The sequence below is a fragment of the Rhipicephalus sanguineus genome, chromosome 1 (assembly GCF_013339695.2).
Source record: "Rhipicephalus sanguineus isolate Rsan-2018 chromosome 1, BIME_Rsan_1.4, whole genome shotgun sequence".
In the NCBI taxonomy this organism is placed as follows: domain Eukaryota; kingdom Metazoa; phylum Arthropoda; class Arachnida; order Ixodida; family Ixodidae; genus Rhipicephalus; species Rhipicephalus sanguineus.
Window position 1 is genome coordinate 41,053,137 of NC_051176.1, and position 24,726 is coordinate 41,077,862.

The following is a 24,726-nucleotide window of genomic DNA, read 5'->3' on the forward strand; positions in this document are numbered from 1 at the left end:
CGTGATAGCGCCTCGTACATTGTAAAATTTCTAAGATTTCTGTCTGTAACATAAATCGGTAGATATGACATATATTTTAGTTGCAGTTCCTAATCGATACTGCCAGAATTATAGGCCGTACAGCGCTTGAAACGAACTGCTAGTAGTGGCCCCTGAGCAGACGACGTCTGCCGCCGCATGCACGCGCCCCTCGCTCCTCGCTCGCATGTTGTGCGCGCATGCGTAGGTGGCCTTGGGAGGGAAAGTTCCCTTCGCGATTTGCTATTTTCTTTCTCTTTAGCGCTCTCAGTGGGTTCCGCGCGTTGCGCCGGCGGCACCGACTCCTCGATGTTTGCGCGCGCTTTTCACGCCGCGACAAAGGAGAGTGCTTTGCAGATTTTGACCAGTGCTTCTTCAGGATGGGGCGGAAATGTGTCGCGCCGAACTGCAGCAGTGGGTGCGCGTCCTGCAAGGAGAAGGTAATTACCATCGAAGTTCCTAGTGACCCAGTGAGGTTGGAAGCGTGGGCTCGCGCCATACCAAGAAAAGACCGACAGCTGACGCCTCGTGACTACGTTTGCGAGAAGCACTTCTCGGACAGTGACATAGGCAGGCGGCGCTATTATGGCGAACTTGGTGGCGAAGTTATCCTTGACAAACCGAAACGGCCAGTGTTGTTACGAGACGCCGTGCCTTCAATGTTCCGCGCGCTGTCCCAGATGCTTGTCTGCTGTTCTCAAAAAAAGACAATGTGAAATTTCGACCACCTGGGGTTTTGTAACGTGCGCCTAACTGTAAGCACACGGGCCTTTAGCATTTCGCCCCCATCTAAATGCGGTCGCCGCAACGACCTAAATCTGAATTGATGGCATATAGAGTAAGTCCCATCATTCGTTGAAATAAATTATACTTAACTCATTGAGTTGACGTTATCAAAAATTATAGATTGCGCGTTGTACAAAAAATATCACGCTGGTAATTTTCCTGTATGTGACGCCATTTTTCTCGTTAATTTACAGAAAAAACTTGGAGCGCGCTTGAGCTTCGCCTTTAAGAGTAGAACGCGATAGCCTAATCGGGCCCCGTGCGCATCGCCTTCTTAGTTGCTAGCCTCACCGACAAGGACGCCGACACCGGTATTTCTGCGAAACGGGCTCTTTAACGCTGTCGCGTTAAAATATGGAGCCTGCGAGGACGCACAAAAACACATCCATTCTGGCGCGAACGGCGAATCGGCGACGAATGGCCTTGAATCGACGAGCTTCGTCGGAGAGCGCGGTGAGAGGGACGTGTGCATTTTTACTTCTCCGCTGGCGGACTCTCACGACAGAGGGCGCGTGAGCGCTGTGCCCGATTTCGTGACTTTATAAGGACGCCCGAGCGAGCGCAGTTTCACCTCCTCAAGAATTCTTGCTCCGTGACCAAATCGCCCAAGGTAAAAGTAATTGAGAAACGAAAGCACGATAGGAAACCAATTAGGACACAAATGAAACAGATTGGATGCGGCCATGCTGGTTGTTTTGGTCACGATCATTGACCGAAGCGCTGGTTTTAAAAAATTGGCTCAGTTTGATTCAAACAGATGCAGGATTTGGCTAATTTTACATTCAAAACTGCTTTTTTTTTTAGTTCGCTTTACAATAAGGGATTGCCCCATTTTGATTACAATTGTTTAACTGTAAAATATACTTAGGCGCGCTTCACGCTTCCGTTAAATTTAGCCCAAATTCGGTTTCTGGATTTCGCTCATTTAGAAAAATTGAAAGACGCCACATGTCTAGAAACTGCAACATAATGGATCCGGCAGAGTTGTAAATATATCGTGAACAAAACGCATGTCGTCTCCTTCAAGTTATTAAGAAGTGTTCTTAATAATGAAATAAGGAATCACGCACACATCAGAGCATGATACTGCTGATAACGCTTTGAAGATTTCCTCTGCTTATGTGAATCCTTGATGTTTGTTGTTAGACCCATCAGAAAAAGAAAACGAAAACCTGTTTCACAGAAAATGTTTCACTGGACAAGCACCGTTCTTTTTTATTTAAGTCCTCTTTACACGCAGCGTCCTAATAAGTGGCATTGTTTGTGGCAATTTCAGAGAAGAGGAAGCCATCGGCAGACGCTGTCCTGCCACCCACAGCCCAAGATGTGCAGAGGAGAAGCGGGACAAAGGTATTTGCCTCAGGCCTGTTTGGTCTTTTGCCTTGTGAATCTAATAACTCGAAGATTGTGAAGAGAGCAATTCATTCGTGCACATTTAACAGGACAATGTTTAATTGAGGAAGGCGATTTCACATTTCCTGTAGATAAGAATCGGAAGATGCGTGGTAATATTTACTCCAATAAAATTTATTGCCGGGACACGTGTTCACATTTTTGTGTAGCTGGTCCACACGTTTACACTGCGAAGCTGTACACACGCTTAATTGCACTTCTTATGACAGTCCGGCAAAGTACCATTTCCCGAATATATTTCTTTCATCACTTTCACCAAATGTGTGTATGGACGGCTTTAGTTTTTCCCTATGTGCCACATTCGAGGCCAGGTAGTTATGAATAGTTAAGCAATTATATCGTAAATTCCACCCAGCTGTCAGCGATTTCCCGAATGCCTGAACTATATGAAAAAATCGTTGCCATACTGTACAAAAATACATTTCCCACTACAACTTTATTGCTCAGGAAAAGCAGCAAAAAATTTGATTTCAAGAATAGCTTTCTATCTCATATCTGAGGTCAAGCGGAATTTGTGATCACGCTTATCTCGTACGTTTTGCGTCCGTTATATTTATCTGTAAGTGTCACACAGTTCTGTTTTCACAGCTGTGTCGACTATTCTGGCCAATTTTTCCGAGCATGCCTATTGCCGTGATCTCCTTTTAAAAAAACGAATCTGCCATCTAGGACCACCGATGTACGCAGATTGATCCATAGCCGATGGCGTTGCTTGATGTAAGGATACCGTGCTTTTAAGTGTAGGGAAGAATTTCTGCATGCGGCAGATTCGTTCTTTCAGTTATTTTTTGAAAGTTTGCCCCGTAATATGGTTTACCGAAGTTGCTCGGGCAAAGCAGCTGTTAATATTCCTGAACATATTGGACATGTTCTGCCTATTGTCTGAGGTAGGAGAGCTGGGGCAGTGCCTCCAACTGCATTTCGGCTCCTACACGAATTTGTACGAAAGCAGCCTAATTTAACCACAAGCAATTCATGAATTTATAAGAAAAGATAGCGTCGCTTACCGATGAGTGTTAACTAAGCGCAATACGCTAATCACTTTATAATATTTGTAATTATCAGCCGTACTTCGGCTTTGGGCCTCATTACTTTGTTCAACAATTATACGTGCATTCCGGCCATATACTTCAGGTACGAAATCGTCAATCTTGCGCGAACGGTTTTCTTCTCCCGGCCGTTGCTACGTCTGCGAATGACTCATATAACAGTGTGCTTCACGTAGCACGAACCAAATATTGTTAAAAAGTGGCAACACCATGAAGCCGAGAACTTGTGGTTTGCTGTCAAGGGTCGATATGTAGTGTATATGTATATCGAAACTAATTAGTTAAATAATTAAGGTTCACTTCGTAACTAATTTCATTTCGTTACATGTACAGAGCATTCCAAAATGACCGATCAAATGTGTCGGATCGGTTGTTTTGGAAATAAAACCAAGTGATGGCGCTCGTACACTACCGTACTGCAGCGCTCTCAAACGTGCTTTGAGCTAGCAACCGGCGCGCGGACCCTTGCGAAATTAGCGAGCGCGGCTCTAGGCATCGGCTTCCCATTGCGTCAGCATTTTGACGGCCGCACACGGCAGGGAAACGCCGTCGTGCCTGATAAGCGATAGGTTGACGGTCCGCGCACCAATGGATTCGCTCGAAGCACGGTTTAGAGCGCTGCAGTACGGTAGCGTATAAGCGCAGTCGCCTGATTTTACTTCATACTTTACGGGCATTGTTTAAACCCGGGAAGAAATCACCTTGAAGAATATTTCGTTCCAGTTACGTGAACCAACCTTACAATCTACCACCTACCTGACCAGAGTGTTACTTGTAGCTTATAGCCACAACTCTGTTTACACGACCCCCAAACCACCTCCGATATTCTTATGAACATTTCAGTGGAACGAACGGAGAGTAGCGAAGGAAATAGTGAAAAGAGCGAGGACCGCATTTCGATCATCAAACACGTGTAATTGCGCTATTACGGCACTTTTTCAAGAAAATCACATGGCTACATGTTAGTCACACAGTCGTTCGTGCACAACTGCAACAAAATAACTATATTTCAGCCTCTGGGCGGTATACGACCACTTTAAAATATATTTACGCAGGTGGCGAAAGCAGGCAGAATGACGGCTGCCTAGCAATCCGAACCGCGGCGTCTTCCTCCTCCTCATCACTACAGCCACGCTCTGGCGGCTGTTGCCTGTCGCTATTGAATGAGGTCATGCATATTATAGTTTTACCCAGTGAAATCGACACTACAAAACTGATCTTTGCCGTCGCCCATTGTTCGAAATGTTTCGCCTTGCGGGATCTTTTCCGCAATACCTGTATGTAACGCGTCGTTCATTTAAATTCGGACGTTTTTTTTATGTGAGTTGCTTCTGTTCCATTGTTTCTAAGGCTATGTTCAAGTGATCCAGCCTAGTCTAGGCGCAAGGCATGCTGACCGCTGATCAATGTGATGGAGAATGTCGGTCGCTGTTGTCTAAAATTTAAGAGCCCTCGTACTCAGGTGTGCCGAAGTCGGTTCGACATCGTGGTAGAATGTGCATTCAGATGACGCATGTGTTTGGCAATGGAAATGACTAAATGCAGGTGAGGCTGGATAGGCATGACTTTCGTTTTTGCACCCCTTGTTCGCAGCCTGTGCCGTTGTGTCGCTGTCCATCTGGGCGAACGGGCAGCGGTCAGCAGCGCTGGTTGTCCTTGCCACTTCAGCGTGACCCGGAGCGGCGGAAGCTCGCGACCGCTGAAACCGGCGCTGGTCGCTCTGGAGCAGCACTTTCCGGAACGCGGCAACCGTTTCCGGAACTGTGCCGTCTGCGCGTGCAGCGTCTTGTAACACAAGCACCGAAGTCCGCATGAGCGGGTGTAAAGACTGTGCCTCGATCACCAGCCGGTGAACGAGGCACAGTTTTCGGTCGCAGATTGGGAGGGAAATACGGCGACCATATTTCCCAGACATAGCAACATGTTTGATTTTATTTAGTTTATGTGTGCATATTATATAAAATGTTATCATTTGCGAAACCTGTCTCCCTGTCTGGTTCCCATGGTGTCACTATTTGCTCAGAATAGGCGAAAAATCCTTGAACAGGGCGCATCACTAGAGCCAAAGTTTCGACAAGTGGTCTCGTCTTCAAGGTACCAACTGCTTACGTTAGCGCATGTATGGGGATATGCTTCGTACAACTCCCCAATCCGAAACGTGAAGGAGAGGCCAAATGCGGAAACAGGAAGGGTGATGATAAGATGGGACAGAAGAAAACAAAGGAGAGGGTATTGAGAAAAGCGTCCAATTGGGTGTGTAAAGATAAATCATTTAAATAAAAGAACGAAAAAAGTTCACCATCTCCCACTAAAGGGAACCATGTGGGGAAGCGAAGGAGCGCATGGGTCGTCTTAAAGTTCCGTTCATCACGGGCACCTTGCCCGATGTTAACGCGTCCTTGCATGTCCACTGGAGCACACCATGAATTCACTGTAGTTGCTGTTGCTGTTACTCGTTCCGAACTCTTGTTGGAGCACGCCACGCGGGTTCATGGCGCGTCTGCAGAATCTCGTTCCCCGACGCCATCAGATTGCTGAGAGAGTGTAAGGGGTAGAGGTCACAGCGTCTTATCCAGCGCCTTACACAGGCCCGAACGCGCTAGCGCGTGCCAGCACACGTGGTTTTGTCTGCGTTACGCCAGGCTAGGACAGCATACATCAGCCCGGGGCCCTAAAGTGCTCTGCACGTATCATCATCAAGGCGGTCGAAGAACATGACGAAGAAGACTTCTCTGTGGCGCGAGTCAGCGCTCAATATGTTACAGATGGCTATGGTAGGTTTTAGAAAGCGGACGGTCGCCAATGAAACTACGGACAAAGCCCAGCGCAAAAGCTGCTTCGCATCTAAAAGGGAGTAGGGACAGGAAAGCGCTCTCTGTGTCGTGCATTTTGTTCGCGTAGAAAGGGCAGAAGTTCGGAGGTTTTCCGCTCCATCGTGACCGTCACAAGTGAGTAATAGCTGACAATGATAATTTCCCGGTGATCAAAAAGCTTCAGAAATTCTTGGATCAAATGCTCAAGTTTCACTGGTTTTTGTTGTGTAGGTACACTGTGTAAAAGACCGTTGTTTTTACGACCAATATCGCGTAAAAAATGCGGTGTCGCCATCGTAAACCTAAACTATACAGTATTCTCGCTGTATACCACGCCACGCGCATGCGCATTGGCTTGTAGGAGTGAAGAAAGGAAAGAGTAAAGAAGAGGAGCGGCGTCATGCGCTCGCCTTTCGTTTCCCGCCGCTCATGAACGCGCGTGGACGCTGCGACGAATGCTTGGCGCGCCTGCGCACCTTGTTTTACGGTTTGCGCGAGAAACCGGGCATGCGCAGAGCGGCGCAGGTACGGCAAGGAACAGCCGGCTCGGTGCCCGATACGTCATCAGTATCGCCATTTTTGAAAGCTCTGCAATCGGCGCTGGTTTGGAAGCCGTTCGGCCACGTTTTGTACACCCGCTGCAGGTAGTACGTCGCATTCTTTTCTCAAAACTCTATCGCGCAGTGACTCATGCGAATGATATGTGCGCTCTGGAAGTATCAGAAAGCTATTTCGTTTGAGTGGCTGGATTTTGTGCACTTGCTGGCATGACTTTCTCGAATAGACGTCTTGCTTTGTGTGTGCACCGCATGCACTGCTGTATACTTCGCCTTGCGTGGGTACGCGCCGACTTAGTGCGCGATTATTTTTGTTGTATGTGAAAATGCAAAACAGCATGAATGTGAACCTGGTACAAGGTTTGTGACCCGGAGCTTGCACTATGTACCACATGTACCATGTGAACATGGTACAAGTGGTACAAGTGGTACCATTCCGAACTACATGTATGCTTAACGCTTGGATGCGTGTCGACTGGATGAGATGTTTGTTGAAGTTATGCAGAGCAAGTTAGATGGTTGCAACTGTAAGTTGGGACTTGAATAATTCATTGGCTTTGTATTTAACCAAGATTATCAAATACGTTTGTATTTGAGCTCTGGATGTTTGCATATTTGCAAAACGTGCACCTCCCCTGTGAGCACACTGAGCAGAGGAATATACTTTGCGTTTCGTGAAAGCTGCAAACTGTGAGGAAAATTCTCGAATGAAAACTGATGATACTTAAGGCCACTTAGCATCATTTTGTTGCAGTTGCATCAGCATATCATGCAGGAGCTGTGTCAGTACGCACAATTCATTAGCACTAGTTTAATTTTGTCTGACATTTAGTTGCACAATACACGCTGAAATGAAAATTGGAACTGCTTGAACTATTCAGAATGTCATTTCATTGTGAGTGCTCTTAACCCTAGATGGTGACCTGTGGGACCCAGAGGATTACCTACTTTTTGAGTGCCACGTGTTGGAGCGGCTGGAGAACTTCACTACAGTATTGTGCATATTATTCATCATTTTTCCTTTCATGCCTGTTATGGGGAAAGATTGTAGTCTACTCTGGAATTTGTACAAAGGTGTGTATTTGAATAATTCTGGTGAGCATTTTTTTCTGAAAGAAAGGTGCTCACGTAAGCACTTTTTTACTGTTGGTGTCAAGGCATCTGCAAAAATGGTGTCTTGTCCTTGCTGTGGCATCTGCAAGTATGCTACAGATTTTCTCTTGAAAACGCCTCCCAATAGTAGCCTGCTGTTCCTATAGTCCTGGCACTTTACAGCAGCTCTAAGGACACATGGTTATTGTCAGTGAAAGTCATCTGTGCCTCTTTCTGACCATGAGGACGTTTGCCTGAAAACAAAATACGCGTTTACTGTGAGAATTGTTGAAAAACGTTTCCTTCCTATTTGATTCCAACTCTCGGATTTGATTCAAACTCATTACTTCTATGAGGGGAAAATTCCCGTGACCTTATTATTCAAATAAGTGGCGGTAAAGGCCTGGCCGCTGTCTGTGGTCCACACCCAAAATTATTGCAGTGCACCTGTGAGATGGCCGGTAATCTCGGCGCTTGAACTACACGTTTATCTTTTCTAGCTTACAAAAACTCCATATTTAGTAACAAAACTCTCTCAGAGCGCATTCATTTGTCATTGAGAGCCAACTTTTTGCCCTGAATGCCTTTTTTGAAGCTCCCAGTTATAATCAGTGTTCCATAGTTAAAGCTCTCAACTTCTGTACTTGCGCGTTCATGCTCGATACTCATTTTCAGCTTGGACTGAAACAAGTCAGGTCTTTACAAATATTGCATAATCCACATACCCAGAGGTGCATCAGTGCATAAATATGTACTCCATGCCCTGAATGGCATCTCGTAGGCTGTTGCAGTAAATAGACGTCTTTTTTTACTAATAATGATCATGCCTTTATTGAGGGGTGTCGGGGGTTCAACGTGCCAATGTGACGTTAAAAGTGACGCCCCACATTTAACGTTCCCCTCTGACGTCCCACCATCCTGTAGCACTTCTTAAGGTCTTTTCATCTTCGGAATTCGAGTTGGCAGATGGTGCCAGTGAGCGTGCGTGCAACTAGTCAGCAGTGTGAGAAGAGTTTAATGTTGCCGCTGATGACGAAGAATTTTTGGTGCAAATACAACTTTGGCCAAAGAGGACCATGGCTCATGATATGTTTGTCAACACAAGGTGACGTACGAGGGCGATCCGTTAAGTACTTAGCCTCACCGCGAGAGCGCAACACTATCGCATGATACATATACTGACAGATTTTTTGAGGGACACATGAAAAGGTCCACTCAAATTGGACTCGCGGTTTTGTTTTGGCCGCTTCAGGAAGCAGGTGATTTTCGATTTTCCGTTAAATGTGGAAAAAGCGCAATATCGGTCAGTGATTCGATTCTTGTTTTTGGAAGGGAAATCGCGCAGCAAAATCAAAGAGACTGGATGCCGTCTACGGTGAGTCTTCTCCTTCGATGGCAACCGACAAAATTTGGTTCAACGAGTTTTGATGGTTTTTGATGAGCCTCGCCCAGGGGCCCCGCAAACGGCTACCACGGCCGATAACGTGGCAAAAATCTACGATCTCGTATTGGCAGACCGCCGACTGAAGATGCGCGAGATAGCTGAGAGAGTAGGCATCTCAAAAGACCGCATGGGTCATATTCTGCATGAAATTTTGGGCATGAGAAAGCTATCGGCGCGATGGGTGCCGCGACAAGCGCGTCCGCGAGAGCACTTCAGAACAGTGAAGCTGTTTAAGCGTAATCAGAAGGAGTTCCTGCGTCCTTTTGTGACCGTCGACGAAACATGGATCCACTGGTACACACCAGAGACCAAAGAACAGTCGAAATAGTGGACTGCACCCGGAGAACCTGCTCCGAAGAAGGCGAAGACTGCCGCATCGGCCGGAAAGGTGATGGCCACCATTTGCTGGGATTCTCAAGGTTTGATCTTCGTCGACTACCCTGAGAAGGGCAAAATGGTGACAGGACCCTACTACGCCGAATTACTGGGCCGATTCGACGCGGAATTACAAAAAAAAACGGCCACATTTGGTGAAGAAAAAGGTGCTCTTCCAGCATGACTATGCGCCAGCTCACACCTGCGTCGTCGCCACGGCCAACGTGGTCGAACTGGGCTACGAAGCTGGGCCCCATCCAGCGTATTTTCCAGATTTGGCCCCGAGTGATTTTTTCTTGTTTCCCAACTTGAAAAAGTCACTTGCCGGACAAAAATTTGAGTCGAATGAAGAAGTTATCGCAGCCACAGAAGCTTACTTTGCAGCTTAGGAGAAAACGTATTTTTCTGACGGGATCAAGAAGTTGGAGGATCACTGCGTCAAGTGTAGAGTTGAAAGTGGACTATGATGAGAAATAAATCGACACCATTCCGAAATTTTCGTTTTTCTTTTGAAGGCTACGTACTTATCGGACCGCCCTCGTATAAGACCTATTTTCCAAGTGGTCCCAGATATACCGCAAACATGCCGAACAGCAGGCCAAGGGAAGCTTGTACCTGTTGCATCACTGGCGGGCGCCTGGAAGCACTGGGGATCGAACGTCGAACCATCCGCATATGAGGTAGATGCTTAAATCTCTAAGCGGCAGCATAAGAATCAATACTAGTGCAGTGAAACTTTGCTGCAGTTTAGTGGTTAACATTGATGCTAGATTGGGTGATTTCTTAGAAGGAGCAATATCTGTATAAACAACATTTATGGATAGCCTTGAGACACCAAATTTCAACATTTAGAACGTGCATAACTTCTTGAATGTATTTTGGAAATTACTACGAATCTAGGTACAAGCTCATGAGTAGCTTCATTACTGCAATATTCAGCATTGTTTTTTCCTGATTTTGGTACAGTGCACTTTTTGGTACTAACCCAGACCATGGAAGCAAGGCTAAGAAAAAAGCAAGGAAAGATAATCCAAAAGTATTCAGTTTTACAAAAAAAATCATGGATTCTGAATGGAATGTTTCGGTGAGTAGCACAATTCCTGGCGGCATTTTCTTTAGGTAGAAGTATTGAATAAAACAGACCATAGCAGTTGTCCATCCTACTACTAAAGCAAGTGAACTTCACATGTTAAAACTTCTGGCTAAAGTCTAGCTTTATAGGTGCACAAAAATAAAGGCAACAATGTAAACACATTTTTTTGGGCAGCTTGGTTCGCTCTATGCCCGAGTAGCTTCTGCTGGAGATGCCACTTGCGCATTTTCCAGTTATGTATGGATGAAAACTATTGCAAATACAACCTGGCCTAAAACTATTTGCTGATCAATGTTGCTACCTGTTTTTTACCTGTTATTGTTAAATTTAATTTCACACAGTCTTGTTAGCGTCAGTATACCTACTTCAATTTCATTGCACGCATCAGAAGTGGACAGTAGTTCATCTGAGTGACCTGAGAGCAGCTGCGTTACCTGTGTAATAGGCGAAGCGTTTTGTGGACTTCATGCAATGTAAATAAGGGGTCTTCGTTTTGTAACTAGATTGCAGATGAGGCATATGTCAAATATATATTCTGACCAAGCTAATTTCCGCTTGGAAAAGTGGAAAAATTGCAATTAGCAAAAGTGTCAGGTATTGAGCGACTACCTATGCAATGGTATTCATTGTATGCTTACCAGGGGCGTAGCCAGAAATTTTTTTTCGGTGGGGACGGGGGGGGGATTCAACCATACTTTATGTATGTTCGCGCGTGCGTTTGTATGTGAGCACGTATATTTACGCAAGCAAAATTGAAAACTTTCGGGGGGTTTCAACCCCCCAATTCCCCTTGGCTACGCCCCTGATGCTTACAGTAGACATCAGAGAAATGGAATTGCAGGGTTTTTAAGTAAAAATTTATAGTGAATTTTTTAGCGCTTTGAACTTTTGTGATCACAATGTTTTATTATTCGAATCACGAGAAAACTTCAGAGGATGGTGGAGAAACAAAAAAGTGATGCACAAGGGTGGGCCTAACAAGGAGTTAGAAGAAAACCTAATCTTCAACTGGTAAGGAACATAACATCAGTTAACCATAAGACGTAAAGAATAGAACTGATAAATAAATACATTTGCTTTTTGTCATGCAGTTGACATTAACTATCACCATTAGGAGGTAAATAATTATGAAGCTAAGATTCGGGTGAAATACACTTCGCCGGTACTCAGAGTATCTGTCAGGACGACAGCTTGCAAAAGCTATATCTTACCACTACTCACCATATAAGACAGAGGATAAAAGATAGGGTTGAGATTAAAAAAACATGAAAGGGACGGAAGAGAACCGAATAAAGTATAAAATAAATGCTAGTAATGATATAATTGCTGAAATAAAGAAAAATATATGAATGAGCAGTGCATTAAGTGTAAACAAAATAAACAGATCGTCACTTTGGATGAAGGTGTGCATTCGAAGCAATAGCAAATGTAGTGGTGACAAAAAGGACATGGGAAGCTGAAAGTATTAAATCTAGGGCGCTGAGGCTGGCGCAGCTACTAGGTCGCGGTTAATAGAAGGAAAGTTGGAGATGCCTTGTTTCAGAGAGAACATGTTTAGGCTGATGATAGAGGTAAAGCACAGACACAGGTACTGAGACAACTGTCTCATTTCTTTTTTCATATAAAGGTTCCGTCAGAAGACCAACGTCTGAAATCACTCTACTCTCTCAGTGCTGTATTGGCTGTAGCCGCTCATTATATGCTAACAGTCTGAGTACTGTAATTTCAACCTCCATAGCCTAAAACTCACATCGTAGGTAGTGTTATATAGTCTCTCCACGAGTAGCACCAGTATCGTATTGTCTTACGCTCTTTTCTTTCTTTTTTGCAGATTTTTGAAGACTTGAAAAAGTACAAGGTGGATCAAACTGTTACAAAGGGATTATGATAAAGTTATTGCTTTTGCCTGGAATGGACATATACCAAATGCAGAATCCAGGTGTGTGAAGAATTTTAATAAATAGCAGTATCGCCCATTTCCACTGCATTGCCTTCCTGCACAGCATATTTACCCTTCACATTTTTACAGCAGTGTCCCAATCCAAGCATGCAGTTTTTATGCTTTGTCTGAGTGCTATCGGTACCTGTATAGTAGAAATACAGCAAAACTGCAACGGCGTAAATCAGGTCGAATGAATTTCACACCACGAAATAGCATGGGCATTGAAGATCAAGAACATCTTTTGTGTACATAACAAATCACGTAAGTTGACACATCTGCATGACTTCCTATCCAGCAGTATGGATAGCCAGTGACCTATACGTAAAAGGGCTGTTAGTTTTCATTTTGCACTGCAAAAGCTAGAAAACCAGCAAAACGTCGTTGTGCTCATTTCACAGGCTACGTCATATATTACGGCCTAAAGGTTAGAAAGTCAGAAAATATTGGTATGCATGTTTCACAGTAAACTCGATGTTTTACAGTGGGCTACAACACGAGAAAACGTTGCTGCTGAGGTTTTACACACAACCGTGTAACGATGAATATACCGTGTAACCACCGTATATTTAACGGCTTAAACACTAGAAAACACAAAATTGGTGCAACGTAGATTTTACGGGCTGTGGTTTATTTTTATTGGAAAAATACTGTGGAGTGACAAACAGTGGCAAGAATTTTTCTATGCGATATCATTATATAGACAGCATGCATTCCGTAAACTTGAAATACGGGTCACATTTTTTTACGGTGAAAGTTTGGGAGCATCAAGTAAAGTGCGTTGTGGGGCTAGTTGGTATCTGCGCTTGTCCTGTGTACTACTACAGTTGTTAGTCTGCGCTTGTCCTGTGTACTACTTGTTCTTGTGTCCCGTCAATCGCGCAGTTCCTTACCGTTCTAATTGGCAGCATCAGTTGCCAGTTCTTTCACCGTGAAAACTACGGTGAATTTTTTGCCTTGATACCACGTAGGATAGATTCAAGAGCTCCCTTTGGAACATTTATACCAATTGTCTGGAGTGCATTAAACTTGCGAATGAAATTCAATAGATGGACGTGATCCTCCTGTGCTTTTAACTACAACGACCATTTAAAGGTGTTTGCAAGACTCAGATTAAAGGCAAGAAAGGAATTATATTGGCGGAGGAATTAGAAGTTTCTATTACGTCAGTAGGTGACCCTTGGTTCTGCGGGAAATTCTTTTCTAAAGCATTTGTTGCTTGCAAATATTCGTTAATACTTGGAAGGCACTTGAACATTTCGTTGTAAATGCTAGCGGCAGGTTGGGCTGCACTTTTCGGTCTGTTCTAGCTAGGAATAGTAGCGCGTTTGGTTTACAGGCTTCGTTATAGGCTGCGTTTAGCGCGTCGTGCGGCTAATTTCTTTCAACAACTGTTACCTTTGGATTTGTCAAAGTGGTGAGCGTAGTCATTGTCGTCGCTTCAGATCCTTTTAGGCCTAAAGTAATCCAGCTCACGAAATGTGGTCGCAATAGTAGAGAAAGCAGCGGAACTCGAAATGTGGCTCACAGGTTCAGAGTAGTACTCATGATATTCTAATATGGAAATCCAGGGTGTTGTGAAGAAATTGAGGGCCTTGCTACTATGAAATGCGAATCATTTTTTAGCGAACGCCATGCACTTTGTTCATTTCTGTCTGTCTGTCTGTCTGTCTGTCTGTCTGTCTGTCTGTCTGTCTGTCTGTCTGTCTGTCTGTCTAGCCGCTACGTCTCGGCGCTCGGCTGACCGTATTATCATAACTTGTATTATATCAAAATTAGCATAGCAGGGGATCAGTGTGTGGTGAACCTGACTGACTGGTCATGACATACATAACGCAAAACGCCTGTCGCGTACGTCATTCAACAATTTGCTCCAGTCACGTGTGGCACATGCCCGCATACCACAGCTCATGTTATGCGGGTATGTGCCACAGGTGATTCCCCGTCTCAATCAACAAACCGCGCACATACACTTTGAAAACGCAAGGCATGTGAGGGGAGCTGAAGATAGAACGCCCCTGGAAGACGTTCGACTGCCATCCACTCGTTTACGTAGTCCGCTAGAATGACGCAGTGTTCTCTTCATTTCTTATGGGGCTGGGCGATGGCCACATGCTGACCCAGTATGACGTCAGATTGATTGAGAGCTGCTTTTGTGACACGGGAAGAGGCCGCCGCTAAGTGGCCTGGCGGTATGCGGCTATACCATACAGCAATGCGGACTTCGACCGCTATTACGCACGTTGCCTCGTCGCACGTTGCACGTATTCCCACTTCATACAACAGAAACTCTCCGTGGTGCATGGTATCGACACATCTCTCCTTGGTTACGAGGCGATTGTTGGTTTCGGAGTCATCCAATTCGTTGACGATGTACCTCAAGACCACAAAATTGCTACTCTTCAATCTGCGCCTCAAGCAGCGGCTACACTCTTCTCAGGCTTCGGTACAATGCCTGACGAGTATCACATTGGCATCAAGCCAGGAGCGGTGCCATTCTCCTTGCCCGTACCAAGAAGGGTCCCTATACCGCTTTTGGGAGTAGCGAGATGGTGTGATTCGACGAGTTGAGAAACCAACGCCGTGGTGCACCGGACTTGTAGTCGTTCCGAAATCATCCGGTGGTTGTCGAGTGTGTGTGGGCTTAAAAAAACTTAACCGAGTGGTACTCCGTGAGCGCCACCTTATGCCAATGGTCGACCAGGTGATTGGACAGATTGGACCTGCAACAGTATTCTCCATGCTGGATGCCCAAGCAGGATTCCACCAGGTGCGACTCTCTAAAAGCTCGCAAGAGTATACAACGTTTGTTACTCCGTTCGGACGCTGCTGTACTGCCGCCTGCCCTTTGGAATAACATCAGCTCCAGAAGTTTTCCAGCGTCAGATGTCTCGCATTCTTGAAGGAACCGAAGGATGCGTCAACATGGTTGACGATATTCTGGTGTTCGGCAGTGATAGAGCGGAGCACGGCCGCCGTCTTCGGGTTGTTCTTCAGAAACTTCAAGATGGCGGGATCACTTTGAATGCCTCCAAATGCGCCTTTGGTGTTTCGGCAGTCAAATTTCTTGTTGTCATCGTCAGTGCCGATGGCGTGGCACCTCATCCAGATACGCTAGCTGCTATTTCGGAGTTGCAGCCTCCGACTGACTTGGCTGGAGTTCGACGCTTCCTCGGCATGATCAACTACATTGGACGCTTCGTGCCGAACCTCTCGACTGTGACTGTACCTATTAGGCTGCTACTGAACAAGAATACTACTTGGAGCTGGGAATCTGCTCAAGTCACAGCCTTTCAGTCTCTGAAGCAAATGGTGACTTTAAGTTTCTGTGTACCCAGGTATAACCCTGAGCTTACAAGAACTGTGTCTGCAGACGCTAGCTCCTATGGACTTGGAGCCGTACTTTTGCAAGACCAACCAAATGGTGAAATACGTGCAGTTGTTTTTGCATCAAGAGCTCTCACAACTGTAGAGCAGAAATGCAGCCAAATCGAAAAGGAAGCTGTGTATGCTGCATGGGCAGTCCAAAGGTTCGACGAGTTCTTGCGGGGTCTCCAGTTTATCATTGAGACCGATCATCAGCCACTTGTCAAGGTGCTTGGTTCGGCTGACCTCGATGTCATGCCTGCGAGGGTGCAACGTTTTCGGATACGACTGCTTCCGTACCAGTTCTCCGTCAGATACATGCTAGGCAAATTCCTAGCCACTGCAGACACGCTGCCCAGGGACCCTCAAGTTTCACCTCCAGTTTCAGCAAACAACGTGGAACTCTTCGTATCCCAGGTACTTGCGGCTCTTCCCTCTACTTTGGCAGTACGTGTCGATAACTTTAAAGCCCAGCAGGTTGTGGATGGAGAATGTGCTAACCTGGTAGAATACTGCACTAGGGGCTGGCCTAGACATGATTGGTTACCCCTTAACATGACTTCTTTTTGGAAACATCGCCGCAACTTCTCTGTCTGTGAAGGCTTGGTAATGATGGGTGAAGGCCTCGTTGTACCAAATGTTTTGAGTAAGAACATGCTGGAATTGCTGCACGATGGTCATCAAGGCATCAACCGGTGTTTGGCTTTGGCCAGAAATTCGCCCTGGTGGCCCGGTATCACTAGCCAACTCGACAGCCATATCCAACTCTCGTTCTTGCGCTACCACTAGGATCCAGTCAGCTGAGCCTCTAATCTGCACTAAGACTCCCTCATCACCTTGGGAGCAAGTCGCCTTGGATTTATTCCATCTGGATGGTCAAGATTTCTTGCTTGTAGTGGACTACCGCTCGAGATGTCCGGAAATTATTTCACTGCGGTCCACGTCGGCTGATGCGGTCATCCTTGCAACTAAAAGCATTTTTGCACGACATGACATTCCAGATACCGTGATCAGCGACAATGGACCGCAGTTTGCTTGCACAGCATTTCAGAACTTTGCCGAGGTATATGGATTCCGGCACATTACAAGTAGTCCCCGTTATCCGCAATCCAAGGGGTAAATAGAGCGCAAGGTCCGCCCCATTAAGGACATGTTTAAAAAGCCAATGATTCATTCTTGGCATTGCTCGCTTACCGTAACACCCCAGTTATCTGCGGTTATAGTCCAGCTGAGCTCCTGATGGGGCGCTCCCTTCGGACGCGAATCCCAGTTCTGAGAAAAAGTTCAGGCTGGAATGGCCGTCGACCAATGACTTTGAAGACACGGACAGAAGACAATGACCAGATAAGGCAAGGAATTTCGATACACACCACGCTACAAAGAATCTCCGTGCCCTGGAAGAAGGGGAAGAAGTGTGGGCGCAAGACGCCAAAGTGTGGGCTGCAGTTCTGAGTCCTGTTCAAAGGCCACTGTTCAAAGGTCCTGTTCAAAGGCCAATGACGCTATTATGTGGTCCTGACGGCCAACAGTGTCCTAGTCAGGAATCGTCGTCATCTAGTCCCAAGCGTCAGTTCCCCGTCTACTTCATGCACTCTACCATCTGCTTCTTCGAGAAATTCATCCAAGACGCCCTCGCCCATGCAAAAGTCTACAAACTGTGTGATTGTTCATGAACATAATACTGAATCTCCAGGCCTGGTGTCGGATACTCCAGTAGACAGTGACTGTAGCTAGGATGCTGCAACTGGCCAGTCGGCGACGGACAACCTGCAGAATGAAAGTATACGAGCCCCTGGGTCTACCGGTGCTCGATATTCACGTTACGGAAGACGTCTGAAAACTCCATGCAGACTGAGGTTCTGACCTTGTTACTCATGTTTGCATGTTATGCAACGTAATGCATTCATGCTTCGGAAGGGGGGATGTGGAGGGCGCGTAGAAAATAATGACTAGTCGCGCCCTCATGCTTATGTCAGGAGTGTTCGATAATAAAGAGGGGCTTTTGGAACGCTACTGTCGTGCGTACCTTGCGAAGTGTGCGCTGACGGGCGTCCTAGGGTATTGCCCTTACCAGCAGAGCGTCTCGACAGATACCGCGCGAGAAAGGGGTGTTCGCGACTCCCCCGTCGGGTTCCGCGTAAGCCGTCGATGGAAGGCCTGGGACACTCGCCCACACGAGCAGAAGCCCCCTCCAGGAAAATATGAAGCTTAGCGCCCCCGTCTGAGCAACGACGTGGGAAGAAAGCAACCCGGCCGACAGGTGCATGCACAATGGCTTCTGCTATAATGAAATTCAGGGCCAAATGCAACAAACCATGCAATTTAAACAATGACAAGAAAGGTCCAACTGGGTAAAGATATGGGGCTGACTTGGCGCTCCCCTTAGATGACATGGGGGGGGGCGCTCTTCCCCTCCCCCCCTCTGTGTTCACGCCTATGATAACACTCTGATGTTATCGCCAATATTCCTCTAGAGGTACCGTGCTGTGGAGTTTTCCAGTGTGATTGCAGCGGCAGAACGCATACACTAGCGGGGAAAAAAGCAATATTGAGACGGGCCGGTCAAAACGGAACGCGATGCGCGTCTATGCGTGCCCCATGTGACCACTGTCAGCGAACTTAGGACGGGCCACAGGGAGCAACGTAGCTCCCTGTGGTCAGTGGACGGTGCCTATGGGCAAGTGCTATGTAGACAACAAAGACGAAGCAATGGGGCGGGCTTCCGAACCAATCATCATTAGTATCCACGTGGCTCGTACGCTGCCAGCGAAGCAGCGTAGTCCCAGAAGGACTTGAAGGTCAGCCACACCGTCTCTTCGAAGGCTTTCCTCGACCGTGGCTTCGAGGGTGGGAGTGAGCACGACGCTGCCTCGGATCTTAGCAACCGGCTTAGCGCGTCCCGCACGCCGATGAAAGACACGTCAGCATCGTTCGTCAGGGCCAGCCTGCCGGCGACACCCCAGGGCTCTCACGTCACTTCGATCTCGCCAACACTGCAGGAGGCGGACACTAGCTTGGGCGCGTTGTTTCAGCTGAGCACTGCCCCTGCATCGAGTGCCCCCAAACGGAGAGCCCCTCGATGCAGTGTCGGCCTGGCGTTCGGCTGCATGGCTGTTATTCCTAACGGCAAGGTTCGCATCGCCTACTCCGGGCACGATGCAGCGCCAATGCCTACCCGATCGGATGGACAACGCAGATCGGCTAACGGTGGCCGGACTACTGAGGTTAGTGCCCTGCCATTTCTGCACAACCCACACGTCTGAGTGCATACTAATAGCTACTAACGTGGTAGGACAAGTCATACATCTGATTAGGGCCTCTGCTTTTACGCTTCCCTTCGACTTGCCCTATGGATCCTAACTGTTTCATCTATTACCCTTTCAACGAATTACATTTTTAAAACAACAACGATCTCTACTAAATACTATTACTGAAACCTAGTGATCCGCTGAATGAGATGGTACGCATCAGCCTTGAGAAATTATGTTTGCAGTGCCCGTAAATATTGGAATAAATATATTATAGTAGTCTCTGATCGACTTCCACTATCAATTTTAAATTGTGATCACAGGGCAAAGTAAGACACGAGACAGACAGCAACGAGGACGAATCGCAATCGCAATAAAGTGGAAAGAGGAAGCCAGTCCCAGACGTGCAGTAGCTGAAAACGTGCCGGTAGGGGTTTTAACAACAGAGCTGTTTAAACTGGAGGCTGTGCCATCCGTCGGTTAAAAAAAAATCACAGCATCTCCCGCTAAAGGGGACCATGAGGCGATGCGAAGCAGCGTTTCGGCATGTCGAGCCCGCGTTTCGGAGAGGGAGTGGAGAGGGAGATGGGAGAGGGGAGATGGGTAAATGGGAGAGGGAGATGGGAGAGGGTAGAGTGGGAGAGGGAAAGGGGAGGGGAGAGGGAAGAGTGAGGTTGAGAGGGGGAAATGGGAGAGGGGAAGTTGAGAGAGGGAGGAGAGAGGGGAAGTGGAGAGGGAGTACGGGGGAGATGGGGGTGTAGAGGAGGCGTGTGCAAAGGGCTTGCGCATGCGCAGTAAGGGTGGTCACGCCGCACACCGCCACCACCACCGGCTTGAACTTCGCCATAAGATGCTTCGCATCTAAAACTCGACGGGTGTGCTGCTCCACAGAAAGCGGGTATGTGCCACGCATATCCTAGCGTAGCATAGCCTTGGATAGTACAATAGTCTATGGGGTGCGAAAAGGAAATGAGGGTGAGGAGTATTCATGTCAAGATGAGGAGGAAGGAAAGGAGGAGGGGAGAAGGTAAAGCACGACATAGCCTTGTATAGTGTAGTTTAGCAAGGAGCATTGCATAGCCTTGCATAGCAAGGGAGATAGAAAGGCAAGTAAGAGTGAGGAGGAGTGATGTGAAGGTGAGGAGGAAGGAAAGAACGATTTTTGCCGTTGCCGTCATATCCTTCTGGTATGAAGTCCAAAGTGATAAGATCACCCCGCGCACTGTATTTTCTACAGCGGGTAAAAGCGCGCGAGAGGGGGCGACGCACGCGGCCGAAGCAGAGACCAAACGAGCCGGCCCATCTCCGTCGCTCGGAGGGTGCATGCGATAACATCACGCCGCTCAGGAGGCCTGCCGTCGAAGCAGACAGGAAACGCCCCGCCCGTCATTAACGACTATGAAAAGTCGCGAGGTGGGAGGCCGGGGGGGGGTTGTCGCGCGAGAAGCCACTTTGAACTTTGAATGTAAGGGCGCGGTTGCGATCGCTGGCGCGCGCGCTATCTCGAAAGGCATCACAGCGGGCGGCTGGTATACCTTTCTACGTGCTGCGCTCTCAACGCGAAGTGACTATGAGAAGAGCATCTCTCCCTGGAGCGGCCGTATTCTCTTACACCAGCGTTTTGTAGTTACGCGAGATCGGATACAAAACAGTTAGCTGCCAGCCTCACTTCGTATAACACTACAATTTGTTGCAATCGCATTCATTGCTTCGCCCTTGCGGTGAAACTGTGACTATTTTATACAGGGTTTGTATCTATCTCATGCAGGACGGGTACTCGCACGCTTCGCCGTCTAATATAAACGCTTTTTTGTTTCTTAGTTGTTCAAGTCTCCTAGTATACCAAGGGTTATATTTGTCTTTAGTTATTGCGATCATAGGGACATATTGGGGGAGGAATGGTGATGCCTCGTCTCGAAAGAGTGTCCAGTTCTCTTCTATGCATCGGTTGTCATATGTGGTTAGGTATGTATGAAAGAAGAAGGTTTCAAGTTCTGTACTTATGGCTGTGAAATTAGCCATATTTTAATCGTAAACTGTCTTCGTCACATATCCCACAAACAGAAGTGGAATGTCTAAGCTTAGCTGAAGCAACTGGTGATCGCTGAAACCCTCTAAGTGGGTTCGTTCTGTTATCCTTTCAGGTGCCGTTTTCTGTACTCACTCTGATAGGTTAGTTTCACCGGTTGGTTGTTGAACGACTTGGAACGGGTTGCGATTAAACGTCAAGTTACAGGATGATTATAGCTGAGCCCAGTTCATTGGCGATGGACTGACCAGAATTAGGCTAACGTTAACAGGCGCGTATCAGTAGCTTAGTGGAATATATTAGACAGGCTACCCAGGTGGTTTCGAGATTTGAATCGGTGTTGACTAAGTATGAGATCAGCGCCTTCTTTATTCCGATGAGGACGCCCCGCCTTCGTTTATCAGGGCGACCACGCCTATGTAAATTGTGTGAATGCGCACGAGAGAAAGTTTCGTCGACTGCGATGTTAGGATTCGACCATATTTCTGTAAGAATTATTATGTACGATTCAGTATCATCTAGAAAAGACGAGAGAAGGTCACGTTTTGACACAACGCTACGGATGTTGGCGTATGACACTGATAATGAATGATGAGTGACACGTGTACTGGACTGGTGGGGATAGTTTGCGCATGTACAGCTGTCTAGCAATCTGTTTGTCGGCACAACACTGTCTGTTATTATGTCATATACGAAGACCTTAAAGTCCATGTTCAATTTATCAAAAGACAGTCTGAAAGGTTTCTTTTGTGCCTTGGTAAAAGCTTATAGCTTCTTTCTCATTTTTCGCGTTGCGAGCGAAGTATAGTATAGGTTAGCAGGGCAATGGGAAAAGGAAGTGAGGAGGACTGACGTAATGGTGAGGAGGAGTAAAAGAAGGAGGTAAGAAAGCCGGCAACTGCGAAGCAGCTCCTAGCATAGCACAGGCTTGCCTAGTAAAGCATATCAAGGGGTTGGGAGACGGAAGTGAAGGTGAGGAGGGCTGGTGTGAAGCTGAGGAAGGAGGAAATGAGGGGAGAGATTAACGCATGGTATATCTTTTTATTGTATAGTTCATCAAGGGCGTGGGAAATGAGGATGAGGAGGACTGATGTAAAGGTGATAACGAGGAAAATCGGGAGGGTAGAAAGCGGGTGTGTGCCAAGCACCTTCTAGCATTGCAAGCCAAGCATAGTATATTATAGCAAGGTGCTGGGAAAGGGAAGTGAAGGTGAAGGAAAGGAGGAGCGTAGAATAACGGAGGGCTGAGCTAGTTGGTAGGTATTCATGCTGGAAGACTGTGTGAGCAAACACTGGACAGAAGATACAAATCAAGACACTGCAAACGCCGACTAACAACTGGAAAGGCGCACAACGGCGGAAAAGAAAGATGGCCCAAAATCACACCTGCGCATGCCCAGGTCTTAGGTGATAGCTATCCATGCGGCACGTGTGGGAGTCTACGTGAAAGATAACAATTAAGGCATTTGATTTCTTCTTTAGGCAAGTTAATTGATGGTTGGTTCGCGCATGCGGTACCACTGTTAGGTATACATTACCTCAACCATTAGGCGCGTTTCTTCATTCCTGTGCGTGCACGAAACTGCGCATTCATGAAATTTCGGGTTTGCATTTACACTCTCGACAATGTAAAATAGACGGTGAGCCTCCGGTTATAGATCTCTTATGTTCCAATAGCCTCCTAGCTCACACAGCGGCCCGTGTGTCCGACATAGAGGCAGCCCCAGCTAAAAGGAACCTTATACGCCGCACTTGTGCGGCAATCAGTGAATTTGTTGGTATGTTTTACGAAATAAATGTCAGTCCGCTTCTTTTATATCATTCTCCCATTCTTTCTCTACACAGCGGCGTGTATCTTGCCTAGAATATTGGCAGCTGTAAAAAGAACATTAACGTCGTATCGATTTCCCACTTTTTTAGCCTGTGAGATACGCAATGAATGCAAGGAATACCTACGACACGTTTTTAGGGGCGAAGCTCTTTATAGCATCACCTGGTCGGTCGTCGCTCCATCCGGCGTGCCCCCGCCGTTGCGTCTCCCGTATCATTCAATTCGCAATGCCCACGAACTATAGGTGGCGCGCCGTGCTTTTCAAGATGGCGCCAGGAGGAGGGTCAACCCGTTTGTTAGCATAGGAACAGATAGGACGTGCGGACGTACGCCCGTGCCACTTTCACTGGGTCAAGTCATGAGCTGCGCTGAAATGGATATGAGACTAAAAAACTTTCCCAAACCATGGAAATTTAAGTGCTAAGTACTCGCCACCTAATTATTTGCTGCGGTGTGAAATGTTCTATTTCAGCTCCGTTACCGTGGATAACAATGCTTTGCGAAATCCTGTGCGTGCTACTGCTACATAAAACTGCATGAACTAGAATATACGAATGAGCTGAACGGTACTCCGAGGTAGTACGTACCGAGCCTGCCTGACGAATTTGCCGCAGTAGTAGGCCGCCAGCGAGTATAGCGCCATCGCTGCTGCGCGTGATGGTTTGCAAACATAATACTCCGTCGTCATTACTTGCGCAGTTCGGAACGCGGAGTTACGTCTTCAACGGAACACAAGCATTTAACATCCCATTCAGTAGCGCTTGTGTCACAGCCATGCCGAGACTAGCCGTGTGCAATTCACTTCACTCGCATGTTGCAGGTTCGATCAGCATGATCCAAACATGAATATCGAAAAGAATGCACACGTATGCTTTTCGTAACGTCGAAGAAGTTAGCCGAGAGGCGTAGATTGTGGCCGTGACTGCACGTTCCATCGCCCTAACCATTTCGCTTCGCTGGTCGAGCTCGAGCGTGTTGGCGGCATGCGGCGCTCCATAATATCCACAATAATTGTGATACATGCAATGCACAAGAGGTACTATGCTTTTATTCTGATCTCGGTCAGGGATATTATACATTAAATACAATCAAAGTGACTTACGAGCGTGAAAGAACATTAACGCACGAGGGGACGTGAAGTCCAACTCGCTCCTCGTGAGTTAGCCGCTCATCGTTCATCTTCCCTGTCACTCTCGGACTCGGTGCTTTCACGTCTTCTAGGTCCAGTGAGAAATCCTCGTCGTCAAGATGGTTTCTTTCAACATCACTGCTAAAAGCAATCTGAAGAATTTCCTCCGCCGAACGACTTCGACCACTCCGCGTCACCGCGTTAGAATTAGAGACACGTCTGGGCGCTGAGAACATTATGCTCTCAGACCGGTCAAAAAGCAAATCGCTTGCAGTGTGCTGCCACCTATCAACAAACGTACTGTAAAGAAGAAGAGTGGCCTCAGCGGCATTGCTCTGCGCCTGAGCGGCATCACCATCGGCATGAGCTCGTTGTTGCTGCGCTTGGCCGAACGCTGCTGACCGCTGCTTGTTCTTGCCATATTCTTTGCCAATAAACCTCTTAGCAAGTGGTGGAGGCTGCTCGGTTTCGATCGTCCTGGAACTTCGGAATCGCACCCTACCCCCCATCATGCCCAACGACGCAAGTGCCACTCATCCAAGTC